The sequence below is a fragment of the Callithrix jacchus genome, chromosome 16 (assembly GCF_049354715.1).
Source record: "Callithrix jacchus isolate 240 chromosome 16, calJac240_pri, whole genome shotgun sequence".
In the NCBI taxonomy this organism is placed as follows: domain Eukaryota; kingdom Metazoa; phylum Chordata; class Mammalia; order Primates; family Cebidae; genus Callithrix; species Callithrix jacchus.
Genome location: NC_133517.1, coordinates 67372656 through 67388599, shown reverse-complemented (window position 1 = coordinate 67388599; position 15944 = coordinate 67372656). Strand labels below are relative to the sequence as shown.

Genomic DNA, 15944 nt, shown 5'->3' with positions numbered 1-15944 from the left:
GCCTGTAATCCCAGCTACTCAGGAGGCTGAGGCAGGAGAATTGCCTGAACCCAGGAGGCGGAGGTTGCAGTGAGCCGAGATCGCGCCATTGCACTCCAGCCTGGGTAACGAGAGCGAAACTCCGTCTCAAAAAAAAAGAAATGTCCAGGAAAGAATAACTGAGCAAGAGACACAAAGACAAAGACAGAGACAGAGAATGTGTGTGTAAGAGCTAGAAGATAAGAAAGTGGTTGTCTGGGACTGGAGGAGTATGGAAGATGCACAGGCTTTTCAAGGGATCTTACTGGGTTAGTAGACAATATCCTAGACTACGGTAATGGTTGCAAAGCTGAATAAATTTACTAATAACCACTGAATTGTGAATTTGAAATGGGTGAATTTTATGGTGTATAAAGTACACCTCAATAAAATTGTTTTTAAAAAGACAGTGAAAAAAGCTAGTACCTACTTATGTTTACTGAAGGAATGATTAGGGTTTTCTAGATGCCAAAGCCAGAAACCAGTGAGAAAACAAAACATATTAAATGAAAACAAATTAAAATAGCATATCAAAATGGCACACATACCACTTATCTCCAATACCAGTACTGTGATTTCTACTTTCTACCCTTTAGTGGAGTATTTCTAAAGGTCATGAGAGTATATCTTGTTTATCTGATTAACTACTGGCTCTACATCTTTACCAAGGAAGACTGGGGGGTAAAAACAAGGTCACCTTTTTCTTCCATATTAATTATGCCCTCCAGCTATACAGAATCATAAGAGAAATAAAACTATGGGCCGGGCCTGGTGGCTCACAGCTGCGATCCAGCCTGGTGGCTCACAGCTGCGATCCAGGCACTTTGGAGGCCAAGGCAGGCAGATCATCTGAGGTTGGGAGTTCAAGATCAGCCTGACCAACATGGTAAAACCTCGTCTCATAAAAATAAATAAATAAATAAATAAAAGAATACAAGTATGTATATTATATATGTATATTCCTACACCAGAAACTAAAAAATAAAGCAGAGCTATCCAAAGTCTGCTCTAGAACTTTCTTTGGATAGAAATCCAGTAAAATCTTATCTAAAGAGAAGGGGCTTGAAGGCAAGTAGTGAGTGAATATTCTGGCAGTCTCCTTTCCACTATTCCCAAATAACTTATAAAACGGTGACTTACAGTTTCCATTTTACAGAAAATGAGGGAAAGGATGTATCTAAAGATAAGGCACAGGAATTTGCTATAAGACTTCACGTGCTATATAACCTGGATACAGTAGTTAAAACTACCTGAGCTAAACAAACAGTCTTAGGCTATCTGTTTAGCCCTACTTTATGACTTAGGATAGTTTTCTATAATACCGTTAGCCAGTTACTCTTTTTAAAACAAAATGGTTCATCTCTTACTTATGAGACCCTAACAAGATCCTAGAAGAGATCTGAGGGACAAGGGGCAGTGAAAGAATTTCACACAAAGTTCCACTTGCAGACCTCAACTAAGAAGAATTCTAAAGTGCTTAAATGCATAGGCTACCTTCCTACCCAAACTAGGCATACTGAAAATGGCTTAAAAACTCAAATTTTAATAAAACACTATTTTAAAAAGTTGCTTATAAGGCATGAACAATGAAAATCTGCTAAAACTAAGTTCTTAAAAGACACATATTTAATATGCTAATAGACTGCCAGGAGGTCGGCGCCACATACCAAAGACTGAACACTGGCCAGTTGTCACCATCGCACATACCATAATGGAACTCTGGCACACCCATTTCAAAGGGCTGCCAACCAGGCTACATATTTTGACTACTGCTTCAACATATTGTTCTATAAATAAAAAGACTTTAGTTTAACTATATTCACATTTTAATACAGGAAGTCCCAATTATCAAAAAGACTTTCTAAAATCCCTCATTTTCGAGGATCCACCTGCTTTTACCCACTAGCAACTCAGAACCAGCTCCATAGCTAGAAGATTGTTTTAAGTTTCCAAGTCTCTAAATTCATGTATGCTTTAACCCAAATGAACAGAATAAATGAAGCTGACTTCTCCATACTCTTGGAAAAAACTTGGTAAATATATTTACTAAATACCAGAACACATTAAGTATTTAACATTTACATCAAAATAAATTCAAATGTAACAAATAATCTTTAGCAAGTTAGCTTTCAAAATAACATTTCTAGAAGACTTGTTTGCAGAAAATAGCTGAAAGGGAAGATAATTTATAAAATGCTAATAAATAAAATGAAGCCCTATTCCCCTAGGGGGGGAAAAAAAACAGGGAATTTGAACATTCTCTTCACTAATTATGCTAGCCTCTCTTACTTACCTAAATATACATTGTCCTTTTATATAAAGGAAAAGAAGCCTCCTTGAAAATGTGCTTAATTAACATCATTTATGTTAGAATTCGCCAGAATTTAAGTTGAGAACTGTGATTTGATACAATGAAAGCAAACTGATCTCACACCTTGTACCCCAAGGTGGTTTTCTCATATTTCACTTAAATTTGATGTCCCTGAAATTCTCAAAAGCATGTGATCTCTTTCAAACTGAAAGATGTCTAAACATGTCAGTTATTACTTTTTGAGTAAATGCTATTAAAGTAACCAAACTTGCCTTTGAGAAAATCTCAAATTTCCACAAAGGTCATTACATGCAACTTTGTCCCCAAAAACAGATTAAAAAGTGAAGAGCACCAATAATAATAAAAATAATAATAATAATACGGGTCATGTTCTTATCACATGCCAGGAACTTTTTTTTTGAGTCAGAGTCTCACTCTGTCACCCAGGTTGGAATGCAGCAGCACGATCTCGGCTCACTGTGACCGCCACCTCCCAGATTCCAGTGATTTTTGTGCCTCAGTCTCCCAAGTAGCTGGGATTATAGGTGTGTACCACCAGACTCAGCTAATTTTTGTATTTTAAGTAGAGACAAAATTTCACCATGTCAGCCAGGCTGGTCACGAACTCCTGGCCTCAAGTGGCTTATCCGCTTCGGCCTCTCAAAGTGCTGGGATTGCAGGCATGAGCCACTGAGCCTGGCCACTTTTTCAAATGTCAGATTTAACGAGGTATAATTTATATACGTTAGGAAAAATAATTCTTCATATGCATCTCTTTTGCATATAATGCAGGCAGAGGTGCCAGCTGCCCTTTGCTCTAGAGAGTATCTTCTCAAGAATGTTTGTAGAGTGAACAACCTTAAGAAATAAAGATAGTATCTCCTTCTGGAGCAAAGGACAAGCATGTTTACTGTCCGTCCAGTATAATAAAATGTATCCCTCCAGAGCAAAGGACAGGCATGCTTATTGCTCATTAGAAAAGATTTGGGTTTTCTTAATTCAGGGCTTTTCTGCAACAAGGTAGCCCACTGTGTGTACAAGTACTGCCTGGTCCTCTTCATGTCATCCTGTAGACTGAGGCTTAGAAAACAAGAACAAATGCTGATTGATACTCTGGCTACTGCTATTATAAAGAATAATAATTTGCCCTTCATCTTTAACATAGGAGTTTCATGTCTTCTACCAGATTCCATGAAAATGTGGCTGGCTAACTTATTAGTCTGCAAGGAGAATAACATCTCAGACCATCATGGTTCTTGGCAGTTTTGGGGAAAGAGGATGGGATGCTGACATAGCCATAACACTCTTAGAGAAAGGATAAAGGCCCTGCAGCCTGAATTCTGGGACATGGGAAGATACCCTGGGATCTGAGAGTGATCGTAGTGGTAGATGGAAAGAAGGTGGGAATAAAGACTCCCCTACCCATCTACCTTTAATGAACAGGAGTGGAATTAAATGTTTAGAAACTGAGCAGTGAGAAGTGAGGCTGAAATTAGCCACCCAAATGGTGATTTGGTGGTTGTTCACTATCCTCTGTGCTGGTGGAGGGAGGGAAGTCTCATAACAATAAGGGTAACAAGCTCCCTGGTCCCAGGTCTGGCTGTGACTGCTGAGCCAAGGATTCCCCCAAACTAAAAGAGATGGTGTTAATAATGACGGCCTTGCTGCCAACTACAGAGCTTCAAGTAGACCAAAAACATTAAACTGCGAGAGAATGACCCAAAGTGAATATAAAGCCTTCATAACCCGCACAGAGTTGCTCCCTCCTCCTCCACACTCCCTGATCCCTGTCTGCTTCCACCCCCCAAACTCTTCTGCTTTAACGAGAACGATGGTTAGGAATGGAGCTGAGGGCTCCCTGATCCCCAAGATGAACTGAAGGCCAGACATACCACCCAGGAGGTTTGCCCAGAGAAGTTCAGGGAGAGACTCAAAATTTTATGGTTCTCTTGGAAATAGGCACCCAGGTAACCATTCTAACTTGTCCTGTCAGACAGACACCCAGATTCAGCTAACAGGGTCTGAGCACGGTTTACAGTGGTTAGGGAAATAAATGTGACTTATGGATGGGATGTTTTGGGCTTATTCAATGTACTACTATTGCCTCTACATCACGATGTATAGTAAGAACTGATGAGCCGGGCATGGTGGCTCATCATGCTTTGGGAGGCCGAGGCAGGCAGATCACTTGAGGTCAGGAGTTTGAGACGTGACCAACATGATAAAACCCTGTCTCTAGTTAAAATACAAAATTAGCTGGGCATGGTAGTGTGTACCTGTAACCCCAGCTCAGGAAGCTGAGGCAGCTGAATCACTTGAACCCAGGAGGCAGAGGTTGCAGTGAGCCAAGATCACACCACTGCACTCCAGCCTGGGTGACAGAGTGAGAGTCCAACTCCAAAAAAAAAAAAAAAAAAGGAACTGATATGTTGTGTGCTTGCACTTAAAAGTCTCACTTAAGAGCCGGTGAGGGTTTCCTTTCCAAGGAGAATGGGCTGTATCTAGAAAAGTGCACTAGTACCTTTGGGACCCCACAATCCTAAGGACCACTTTGAGCTGTAAGTCTCATGATTTTACTGATTAGAGGATTTGGCAAAAGGAGGCAGCCTCCACCTACAGGGGTTTTGAACACTGCCTCCCTGACACAGCAATCAAGTTTACCCTCTGACAAGCAGCTATTAGCTTCCTTCTGGATTCCTTTGGAAACTGAATGCCTAACTCATGGAGGCCTCACGAGTCTCCAGCCTGATACTCCTATTTTGAGGTGAGTCACCTTACACTCAATGACTAACAATGTGGTAACTCAATGGAAAATGCTTATGTGAAACACCGCTGGCTTAGCCTTAGCCCAAGAAGGATCACAACTTTACAAGAAAAAGGGCAGGCACCTAGCCCTTTGGGGAAAACGTTATCCCCTACTCTACCCATGGAGGCAAAGTTAATGGCTCAATGAAGCCTGCATCCAGTAAATCATCATGTCTTATAGATTTGACATCATCAATATTCCAGTCAGATCACTATCAATTCTTCCCTGGACTTAAGCAACAGCCTTTTAACTTGTCTCCCTGTAACCAATCTCACTTCACATTTAATACATTCTCCAAAAGCAGTCAGGACAATCTTTCCTAAAGACAACTCGAGTATTTTACTCTCTCCCCTATTAAGATCCTATAATAGTTTCCCCATTGCCTTCAGCTGAAACTGAATGGGACTTGTTAACATGACTCACGCAGCTGGCCTAATGGTTTACTTCTTGTCTATCTCTTCAGCTTCATCTTTCCCACTCTTCCTTTACCGTCTCTATTACTGTCATACTATAACCCCTATCGGTTTCTAACATGACTTCCCTCATCTTCAGGCTTTTTGCCTCTCTCTCGCTCTCTCTTCCGTACCCCCATGTATACTCTCCCTCTGGCCTGACTGGTCTAGTCTTCAGGTCAGAGTTTAGATGACAATACAACAGGGACTTTTATCGTGACTAGTTAAGATGAGGTACCCAAGGCCAAGGCAGACGGATCATGAGGTCAGGAGATCGAGACTATCCTGGCCAACATGGTGAAATCCCACCTCTACTAAAAATGCAAACATTGGCCCAGGCGTGGTGGCTCACGCCTGTAATCCCAGTATTTCGGGAGGCTGAGGTGGGCAAATCAAGAGATCAAGAGTTCGAGACCAGCGTGGCCAATATGGTGAAAGCCCGTATCTACTAAAAATACAAAAATTAGCTGGGCATAATGGTGGGTGCCTGTAATCCCCGCTACTCGGGAGGCTGAGGCAGGAGAATGACTTGAACCTGGAGGCAGAGGTTGCAGTGAGCTGAGATCATACCACTGCACTCCAGCCTGGGAGACAGAGCAAGACTCTATCTCAAAAAAATAAAAATAAGTTTTTTTAAAATGCAAAACTCAGCTGGCCGTGATGGTGTGTGCCTGTAATCACAGCTACTCGGGAGGCTGACACAGGAGAATTGCTTGAACCAAGAAGTCAGAGGATGCAGTAAGCCGAGATTGTGCCATTGCACTCCAGCCTGGCAACAGAGCAAGACTCCATCCCAAAAAAAAAAAAAAAAAAAGGTTAAGTACCCATGTAACACATATTACTGAATTCACACTCCTTCTGTACCTTCTATTCTATTTTAAGGAAGAACTGCAAATTATTTATTCACTGTAATACAACCCTTCTTATGTGCTCAATAACTATTTGGGTAGTTAATGGCAATCTATATTCCACATATTGTGCTAGGTGATAAAAAGCAAAGTTATTTTTAATAATCCTTTGACTTAGAACTACCTTAATAAAATTATATGCTGCCTTCCCTATTATGCTGCATTGAAATTACATAAAAATTTCACAACAGTTTAATGAGGCATGTAATGGGGACATTATTATTCCCATTTAATAATATGAGGATTTTCACATTATCATACAAAGCAAATTTGTTAAATTAAATTCAATGTTTTTTGTCCATACATACTAGAATGTTACAATGAGAAGAATCTCTCAATTGGGGTACAAGTCAACAAACTGTAAAAGTGTACCTCAAGTCACAGATTTCCGATTTCATTTAAACTAGTGCATTTGATTCTCTATTATCCTCACTAAGACAGAGAAATGGCATAAATAATCCTTATAGTATCACTTTATGATATGTCGTATTATGACATATCAAAATACATACCATGATATATTATGTCATATTGAGGCAGGCCAGGCCTCCAAAACAACTGTTTTAGTACTAAGTGATTAAGTTAATTATTAAAAACCAGTGCCCTTATACAAAGTCTGGGATAAAATAAAAGGCCATCAAGAATTTTGCCTAGGCTTTTCCTGGGCCTTAAAGCATGACAAAATAATGAAGGAATTCTTAGCAGGAGCCATTTAGGATTAAACAAGTTTTATTGTGGGCCTGAAGAAACTCCCCAGGTCTCCACAAACAAGCTTATTGGCGGTTTAAAGGAACTCCCCAAACCTCCGTGATTTCACAGGAGTCAAGATAAAGGTAATCACCCCAGCAACTGGACCCATTTAGATTAAGTAAATTTACTGAGGCTCCAGAGGAAGGTCTTCAGGAAGAAGTTAATCACTTATATCTTCAGATGAATGCACACTTACATGTAGACAAATAGCTTAGATGGCATATAAACTCTGAAAAACTTTGCAACTTTGAGTTGGTCTGGCGATAATTTCCAGGCCTTCTCCCTGTAATTGGTTGTAGAAAATAAAGAGTTGCTTCCTCCCCAGTTCACCCGCATCTCGTTATTGGGCCACAAGAAATAGCAACCTGACCATCAGTTTGGTCGGGGAACAATATGACATACTATGTCGTATTATGACATCTGGGACTATGTCATAATTTTTTTCTTAGCAAATGTTTTCTGAAAATGCTTGACCTAAAGTAGTATTCAGGTTAATTTGGATTATCTGAGGACATGCCAAGTTATGATTGGAAGGAATAAATATTCTAGGCCAACGGTCCCCAACGTTTTTGGGACCAGGGACTGGTTTCACGGAAGACAATTTTTCCACGGACAGAGGGAATGGATTCAGGATGAAACTGTACCACCTCAGATCATCAGGCATTAGATTCTCATAAGGAGCACAAAATCTGGATCCCTTTAATGCACAGTTCACAAGAAGGTTCATGTTAAGAGAAACTAATGCTGTCTCTGCTGATCTAAAAGGAGGCAGATTTCAGAGGGTAACGCTTGCCGGCCTGCCACTCTCCTGTTGCACAGCCCTGTTCCTAATAGGCTACAGCCCACGGGTTGGAGACCCCTGCTCTAGACACAGTAGAAAGAGTCTGTGTCGGCCCAGTGCGGTGGCTTAAGCCTGTAATCCCAGCACTTTGGGAGGCCACGGTGGGTGGATCACGAGGTCAAGAGATCGAGACCATCCTGGTCAACATGGTGAAACCCCGTCTCTACTAAAAATACAAAAAATTAGCTGGGCATGGGGGCGTGTGCCTGTAATCCCAGGTACTCAGGAGGCTGAGGCAGGAGAATTGCCTGAACCCAGGAGGCAGAGGTTGCAGTGAGCCGAGATCGTGCCATTGCACTCCAGCCTGGGTAACAAGAGTGAAACCCTGTCTCAAAAAAAAAAAAAAGAAAAGAAAAGAAAGAGTCTGTGTCAATTTAGAATATAATATATATCATACATAATACGTCAACTAAAATATACCAAGAAGAGATGACTGCATTAGCAGAAAATAACTGTACAGGACTCAAGCTTCACGGTGTCACATACAATAGTACCTTTATGCTGAAGATCAATCTTTTCCAAACGAATTAAATAAACAGCTGCAAAAATATATCTCTGCATTAAGTCTTAAACAAAATCACACAATATCTTTGAAAGTAGTCATTCTGACCCATGGTACCATTATCCACATTGTGTTGCAAGAAATGTTTATATTTAAATAATCAAAATTCTAAGAATGACTTCCATGTTTAAAAAGTTTTACAAATGTCACTCCCTTGCATTCTAATTACTTGCATAAGTGGGAAAGGGATGAAGCTTTTAGCTAGCTTTTAATCCTGTATATTCTTACAGGAGAGTACAGAACAAGTGAACAGTATCCATCCTGCACGGCAGCTGAACAAGTAAAAAGTTTTGAGCTTTGCTGTTTTAAGTATGTTCTATGAATACTTAATATAAAACATAAGACCCCAAATTAGCACGCTGAAATAGAATTTCAGTAAATGTGATAGGTTCAAATGCCAGTCTCAACATATCCCACTTGGCAATATACTTGAGCAAGTAGACCTAACTGGAAATATTTAATTATGACTAATGGCATACCTCTAACCTAACCTTTCTGAGCCTTACTTTCCTAATGTTAATTAGAAATTAAATAGAAACTAACCTGCACATTGCGGAGTTGTTATAAAACTAACTTAATGCTTATAAGGAATCAGGCATACAGTAGGTCTTCAATATCACAGCATAATTAAGAGCCAGGATTTAGTGAACTGACCATAAAAAAGAATGAGCTCACACATCCAAGAACATTTATGTGGACTTTTAGAAACTCTAAATCCACAAGAAATTATTAGAACTGACTGTTGTTCACGAATGCTGACAAGATACATATATCAAATACCCATTCTAAGTAAACCAATCCATTCTATGAACTAAAGTTATAACACAGAATTATGTCTATACTTCCTCCCCCAAAGATTTCAAAGCAACTTAACCCAATACAGCAGTCTTCAAACAAGATACTTGAAAAAACTACAGCTCAGAGCAATCAACATCTTTTTCAAAAACTTTTGTCACATAATTACAAAATGCTGTTAGAATCTAAGACTCTTTGACCTTGCCATTCACTCAATTGTTCAAAACCTAATTACTGAGTATCCACCATGCACCAGGCAGGCACTGTGCTAAACTCTGGTGTAGTTACAGAAGAGACCAAAACCAAGAAGACATATGCCACTACATTATTCCAACTAATACAGTCTTGTTTTCCTTAAACAATGTAAGAGAAAAGTGTAAGTTCTTACAGTTGAATGCATTAATACTTAGAGTTAAGTGACCTCATGTAAAGGACAATCCAGTATTTTCCCCCACAGAGACTAGAAGTAGAATAGGCACCCCTCTATTCTTCTCCATCAAATGTTATTTACTATGTAAAGACAAATGACCATTTCAAATATGAGTGAAATAATTCCAAGCAGGGCACTAATTTTACCTGTAAATTTTTAAAACCTGTTTATTCCTGGAACGTTCAGAGAAATGAATTTTAAGTTCTATTAAGTTAAACAGCAATCAAAAATAAACTGCATTCACTTAGTTTTACTCAACATCTGAAGTTATTATTTTTTTCTGGGGCAACTATAATTATAACTTACTAACCACTCCTCCCTCTGATCAACCAACCACTTTCATGGGAGAGAAAAATCTAGCTTCTATCCAATTATACAATCTAGAATTCATACTACATATCCTAGAACATTTTACAAAGCAAGAGTTTTCTTACAAACAGCTATATCACTATTAGTTTTAAAGAGATTTTAAAGATTATTATCTAGCAAAACTGTTTTGCAAATACACATTCATTCATATCCTCCCTCCCTCCCTCCCTCTTCCCCCCTCCCCCCCCCACCGAGTTAAGAAATCTTACTGCTGAAGTGGTTATCTAAAACCTAAGCAGGGACAAACGGCCAAGTACCTTTTTAACAGCCACCTCCCCAAAAACGAAGGCTGTTAGGAAATGCTAACACAAATACCGACAGCAATAGCATCATCATAATGACATGCAGCTAGGTGTGCTTCAGGACTGAGAACCTCTCTTGGAGTTCGTTATTATGGGCTATGAAAGTCACATGAAAAAAAAAAGTGCTGTCATTTCATTCTATGAATGCTGATTAGGGAGTTTCAGTTAACTGCAACACTTTACAAACAGGCTATCCAATAAGCCTCAGTTATCAAGCAGTTCTAGACGCAAAGCTTCTGTTTCTATTATTAAATACAATTAAAGAATTAAAAGGATCATGGTTTTTCTTGAGGAATATTAGCCTTAAATGATTTGCAAGAGTAAGTTACCAAACACCCCAGCGACTGAAATTCCTTTCGCTATATAAAACACTCCTCTTGAACGCCAATCTCCCAACCCCTAAGACTTAAAAAAAACACAAAATTGATTGACCACATTTTTCACATAGAAATTAAAGAGTAAAAAGGTGGCAAACTCAATAAACTTACAAAGAAGTAGGGAAAAAAAAGTGTGAGCAAATTTCAAAAACCTTTGTCTCATTCAGAATGGCACTTTGTGGTACTGCAAGTATTCGGGCATCAGTATTCTGCACACAGGGCGAACGTTGTCAAAAAATGTTATTGACAGATGAGACAAGAAAGTCTCACCAACAAACATTCCTACAGCAATGTATTAACAGGTAATGTTGTAGATCAGTCAAGGGACAAAGTGAGGAGGAATCCAGAGGAGCAGAAAGAATAACAATCTTCTGCCAAATTTCACACTCTGAGGAAATTAAGCCATCATAGAAGTCTTCCAGGAAAAAAAAAAAAAAGGTATTCAGTACAGCCCAAAATAGCCATGAGGTTCACACACACACAGCAACTGCCACTTCCACTAGAGTGTGACAGTCATACATTTGGGTAATTATAGTAGAAATTGTGTGTTTTGGAAACACACTAAGACCACACCCTAAAACTGAGAATCTGGACTTTAAACGCTGAGCATTAATTAAAAGGACAACGCAGTATCTAAGTTGGAAGGTCTAGCCGCGCAGGTGGAAGGCGAAGTGATGGGGAGCGATGAAGACACCAACTTCAACACCAGGGACCAGGAGGGCTGGCTGTTGACGCGGGGCGTGGCGAAGCCCGGGGGAGAAGGAGGTGTGGAGCTGGGGACAGGAACAGGGGTGAGGAGGAGGAAAAGCGGCCGCGAGGAGGAAGGAGTGGTGGGAGTCCGGGTGGGGCGACAATGTGGACGAGGGAGGGGACGAGCCGGGGAGCCAAAGGTCACAGGCCGCCGCAGGATCTGGGGTGGGAGGGGGCGGCGAGCGCGCGTGGAGGTGCCAGTGGAAGGAAGGGGGCGGAAGAAAGGAAGACACGAATGAATGAGCGCCGGGGGCAGGCCGGAGCCGCGGGCCAGGGAGGAAGCGGGCCAGGGGCGCCGCGGGGCCGGGGGCGGGCCCAGCGCGCCGGAGAAGCAGGAAGCCCCGCGCCAGCGCGGGCCCCGCAGCACCCGCCTCTTCGTCAAAATGGGGTCGCGGATCAGGAAAGCGAGGAATGAGGGAAGAGGAGAAAATGGCAAAAACCAATCACTCACCCTCCGCTCGAGCCTCCAGGCGCTCTCAGCCCCGCTTCTCCGCCCTCCTCGAGCCGCAGAGGCGGCTCCTCAGCGGCGCTAGGGGGAGCCCCGGGTCCGGAGCGGGGGAGCGGCAGCAGCCGGACCGGGAGCCCCTCAGCACCTGCCCCTGTAGCGGAGCCGCGATGAGCCAGGCGGCAGCGGAGACGGCTCCGAGCGGGGAGGGCAAGTGACCCGGATGTACAGGGTAACGGCGAGGAGGGGGAGGGGGGAATGCCAGGAAGTGAGGGCGCCGCGGACCTGTCGGGCCGTGCGCATGCGCTGTACGCCCGCCCCGCAAGGTAAATCCTTAGCCTATCTTTTCCGCCCCTCCTTCCCGCCCCTCCCGAAGGGGCGGGGCGAAGCCGGAGACAGGTGGTCGGCGGGCGCCGCTTGCGGAGGAAGGAGGCGTGACCAACCCCTTGTACCCTCCGGCCTCCTTAAAGGGGTAGCACCTTCGCGCCGAGATAACTTCTGAGTGAGTTGGGTCTTCCACCCTTCCTGATGGGAAACGGAGGTTCAGAGGTGGCAGTGACCTGCCTCATGTTAGCGAGCTTGGGAATGGCGAGAACTGGACCTCGGGACTTGTTGCTGAACCCTGAGAAGTTGCCACAGTCCCTCCACGGCTGGAACCGCTGGGCTGCAGGGCGCGCCTTTCCCCCTCCGGTCGGGTACTGAGCCGCGCCCGCGTTCCCGGCGCCGCACGTGTGCCTGGCAGGCGCCCAGCGCCAGGAGACTGCACCGTTACCGCCTGCGATGGTATCGCGGAGACGCCCTTGGGAGGTGAAAAATGATGATTCTGAGAACAACAATCAGACGCCACTTACAGCACTCTCAGATAAATCAGACCCCTATTCTGGGACCGACACTGGGCAAAAATAACTGGTGGGTAGAAACTTGGATGTGACAGAGGGCGCAGCCTCTTAATTATTTCCCTAATTCCCCTTTCACTCTTTGAACACAACTGATCCCTTCCCCTTTACAGACAAAAACAGAACATCCCATCTAGCTAGCTTGTCCTAATCCTGTTACAAAGCTGATTTTTTTCATTAACACTAAGGGGGAAAAGATGACAATGTTACTTCTCCCAGGGTTATTTTCAGCTTGAAAGCTGGGTAGATCACTAAGATGGAGGTGAATGATTATAAATAAGCATTTTGGGGTCACAGGCAGAACTGAAATCCCACAAAAGTAGGGCCTTCCCCCACCCCCTCCCCGGAAAAATACATACATGCACTCACATTTGCATAAAATTTCAGGAATTTCATGCAACCAGGGAGTCATCCATGAAATCCTGATTATGAACGAAGCTCTAGTCAAAGTGCTAAGGTCCCAGGAACTATCTGCGCCTTACTGTATGGGGCCAAGAAATCACTCCTTGCTACAAAACACAGAAGGGCAGGCCTTACCTTAGTCTTTTTGTCTTCCTCTTGAGTTATGTAGAGACCAAATGGTATGTTACATGGTAGGCATATTACTTAGAAACGTGTTGAGTCATGGAGAGATTAAGTGGCTTTTTCAAGGCAAACACTAAAGGCAACATTCCTGGGCCTCAGACTTTTACCTTAATTATACTTCAGGAGGATTCAAAGGTTCTATATTGTATCTATTAAAATTTTCGTCAATTTCAGTTAAACTGGAGATGATATTTTGCAAATGTCGATGCTGATAGAAAAGTTCTTATAATCCAAGAACCTTGGTCCGTTCGGCTGACATACTAACATCCAATCTCAGAAAACCTGGGTCCAGATAGACCACTGTGCTCCATGTGAACCAGAGGAAGAGTTCATACATGTTCACAGTCCCTTAGATATGAGCTCTTAGTAACCATACACCTCTAACCTAATGTCCCACCAAAAGCAGAGATCTTTCATAGTATCTTCAACATGTGAATATCCAGTTCAGCTCTAATATCTCCAATTATAGGGAGCTCTTTAATGCAATTATCAGCCTCTGACTGTGAGGAACCTATTTTACAGTAAGCAAAAATATGATGCACAACAATTTTCATCCACTGATCCTAATTTTTGTTTGTTTTGAGATGGAGTCTAGCTCTGTCGCCCAGGCTGGAGTGCAGTGGCGGGATCTCAGCTCACTGCATCCTCCGCCTCCCGGGTTCAAGTGATTCTCCTGCTTCAGCCTCCTGAGTAGCTCGCATTACAGGTGCCTGTCACCATGCCCAGCTAGTTTTTGTATTTTTAGTAGAGATGGGGTTTCACTGTGTTAGCCAGGATGGTCTCAAATTCCTGACCTCGTGATCCACCCACCTCAGGCTCCCAAAGTGGTGGAATTACAAGTGGGAGCCACCGCGCCTAGCCCACTGATCCTAATTTTATTTATGGAGAGCAATACAGACATGACGCTGGCCTAGGGAGCTTACAGTCCAGCAAAGAAAACAATCCACTGAGGAGTGATAATAATAAAATACCGGACCAGGCGTGGTGGTGGCTCACGCCCATAATCCCAACACTTTGGAGGCCAAGGCAGGTGGACCACCTGAGGTCAGGAGTTCGAGATCAACCAGGCCAACATGGTGAAACCCTGTCCATACTTTCTGTGTTTCTCCATCTACACCGCATTGTCTCTATTTTCTTTTCTTTTTTTGAGATGGAGTTTTGCTGTTGTTACCCAGACTGGAGTGCAATGGCACAATCTCGGCTCACCGCAACCTCTGCCTCCTGGGTTCAAACAATTCTCCTGCCTCAGCCTCCCAAGTAGCTGGGACTACAGGCGCGCACCACCATGCCCAGCTAATTTTTGTATTTTAGTAGAGATGGGGTTTCATCTTGATGACCAGGATGGTCTCGAACTCTTGACCTCGTGATCCACCTGCCTCGGCCTCCAAAAGTGCTGGGATTATAGGCGTGAGCCACCACGCCTGGCTGTCTCTGTCTATTTTCTTACATCTCAGAAGGTCCCATGTCTTTCTTTCAGTGCTATTTTCTTAGAAATTCTTATTTATTATCAAATCAGTTTTAAAACACTATAGAAAATAAATGCTTTGGCCAGTGAGGTGGCTTACACCTATAATCCCAGCACTTTGGGAGGCCGAGGTGGGTGGATCACGAGGTCAAGAGATCGAGACCATCCTGGTCAACATGGTGAAACCCCGTCTCTACTAAAAATACAAAAAATTAGCTGGGCATGGTGGTGCATGCCTGTAAGCCCAGCTACTCAGGAGGCTGAGGCAGGAGAATTGCCTGAACCCAGGAGGCGGAGGTTGCAGTGAGCCGAGTTCGTGCCATTGCACTCCAGCCTGGGTAACAACAGTGAAACTTCGTCTCAAAAAAAAAAGAAAATAAATGCTTTTATTCGATCATTGATCCATTCAATCAATACACATTTTTGCCCCCTTACTGAGTCGTGGGCATCTGGCTGAAGGTCTGGGAAGTAGGAGAGTAAGACACCAAGTCCCTGCTCCAGAGGGGCTGAGTTTAGTGAAAGGACAGCTGTAACCTTGCACTTAAAACATAGCATGACTCGTAATTTAGAAGGGTAGAGGAACCAACTTTCCCTGGGACAGCTGTGAAGGCTTCACAAAGAATGGGACCTTTGGCCAGGCACAGTGGCTCACACCTATAATCCCAGTATTTTGGGAGGTCAAGGCAGGCAGATCACTTGGGGTCAGGAGTTTGAGACAAGCCTGACCAACATGGTGAAACCCCATCTCGACTTAAAAAAGAAGAAAAAGGAAATTAACTGAATGTGGTGGTACGTGCCTCTGTAATCCCAACTACTCGGGAGACTGAGGCAAGAGAATTACTTGAACCCAAGAGGCGGAGGTTGCAGTAAGCCGAGATCACA

General features: G+C 43.0%; 1 protein-coding gene across 50 annotated transcripts in view; it reads right to left on the bottom strand.

Annotated features, from left to right (window-relative positions):
* CYRIB (CYFIP related Rac1 interactor B) overlaps nt 1-15944 on the bottom strand; it is a 201422-nt gene that overhangs the window by 84853 nt on the left and 100625 nt on the right. For 8 of the 50 annotated variants that reach the window (XM_078353189.1, XM_035277104.3, XM_035277094.3 and 5 more), the window contains exon 1: nt 12123-12325. The exons of the other annotated variants lie outside the window; for them this stretch is intronic. The gene's annotated coding sequence lies outside the window, so the exon portion shown is untranslated. Of the gene's footprint in view, nt 1-12122; nt 12326-15944 lie in introns of those variants that run through there. 50 annotated transcript variants of the gene reach the window in all.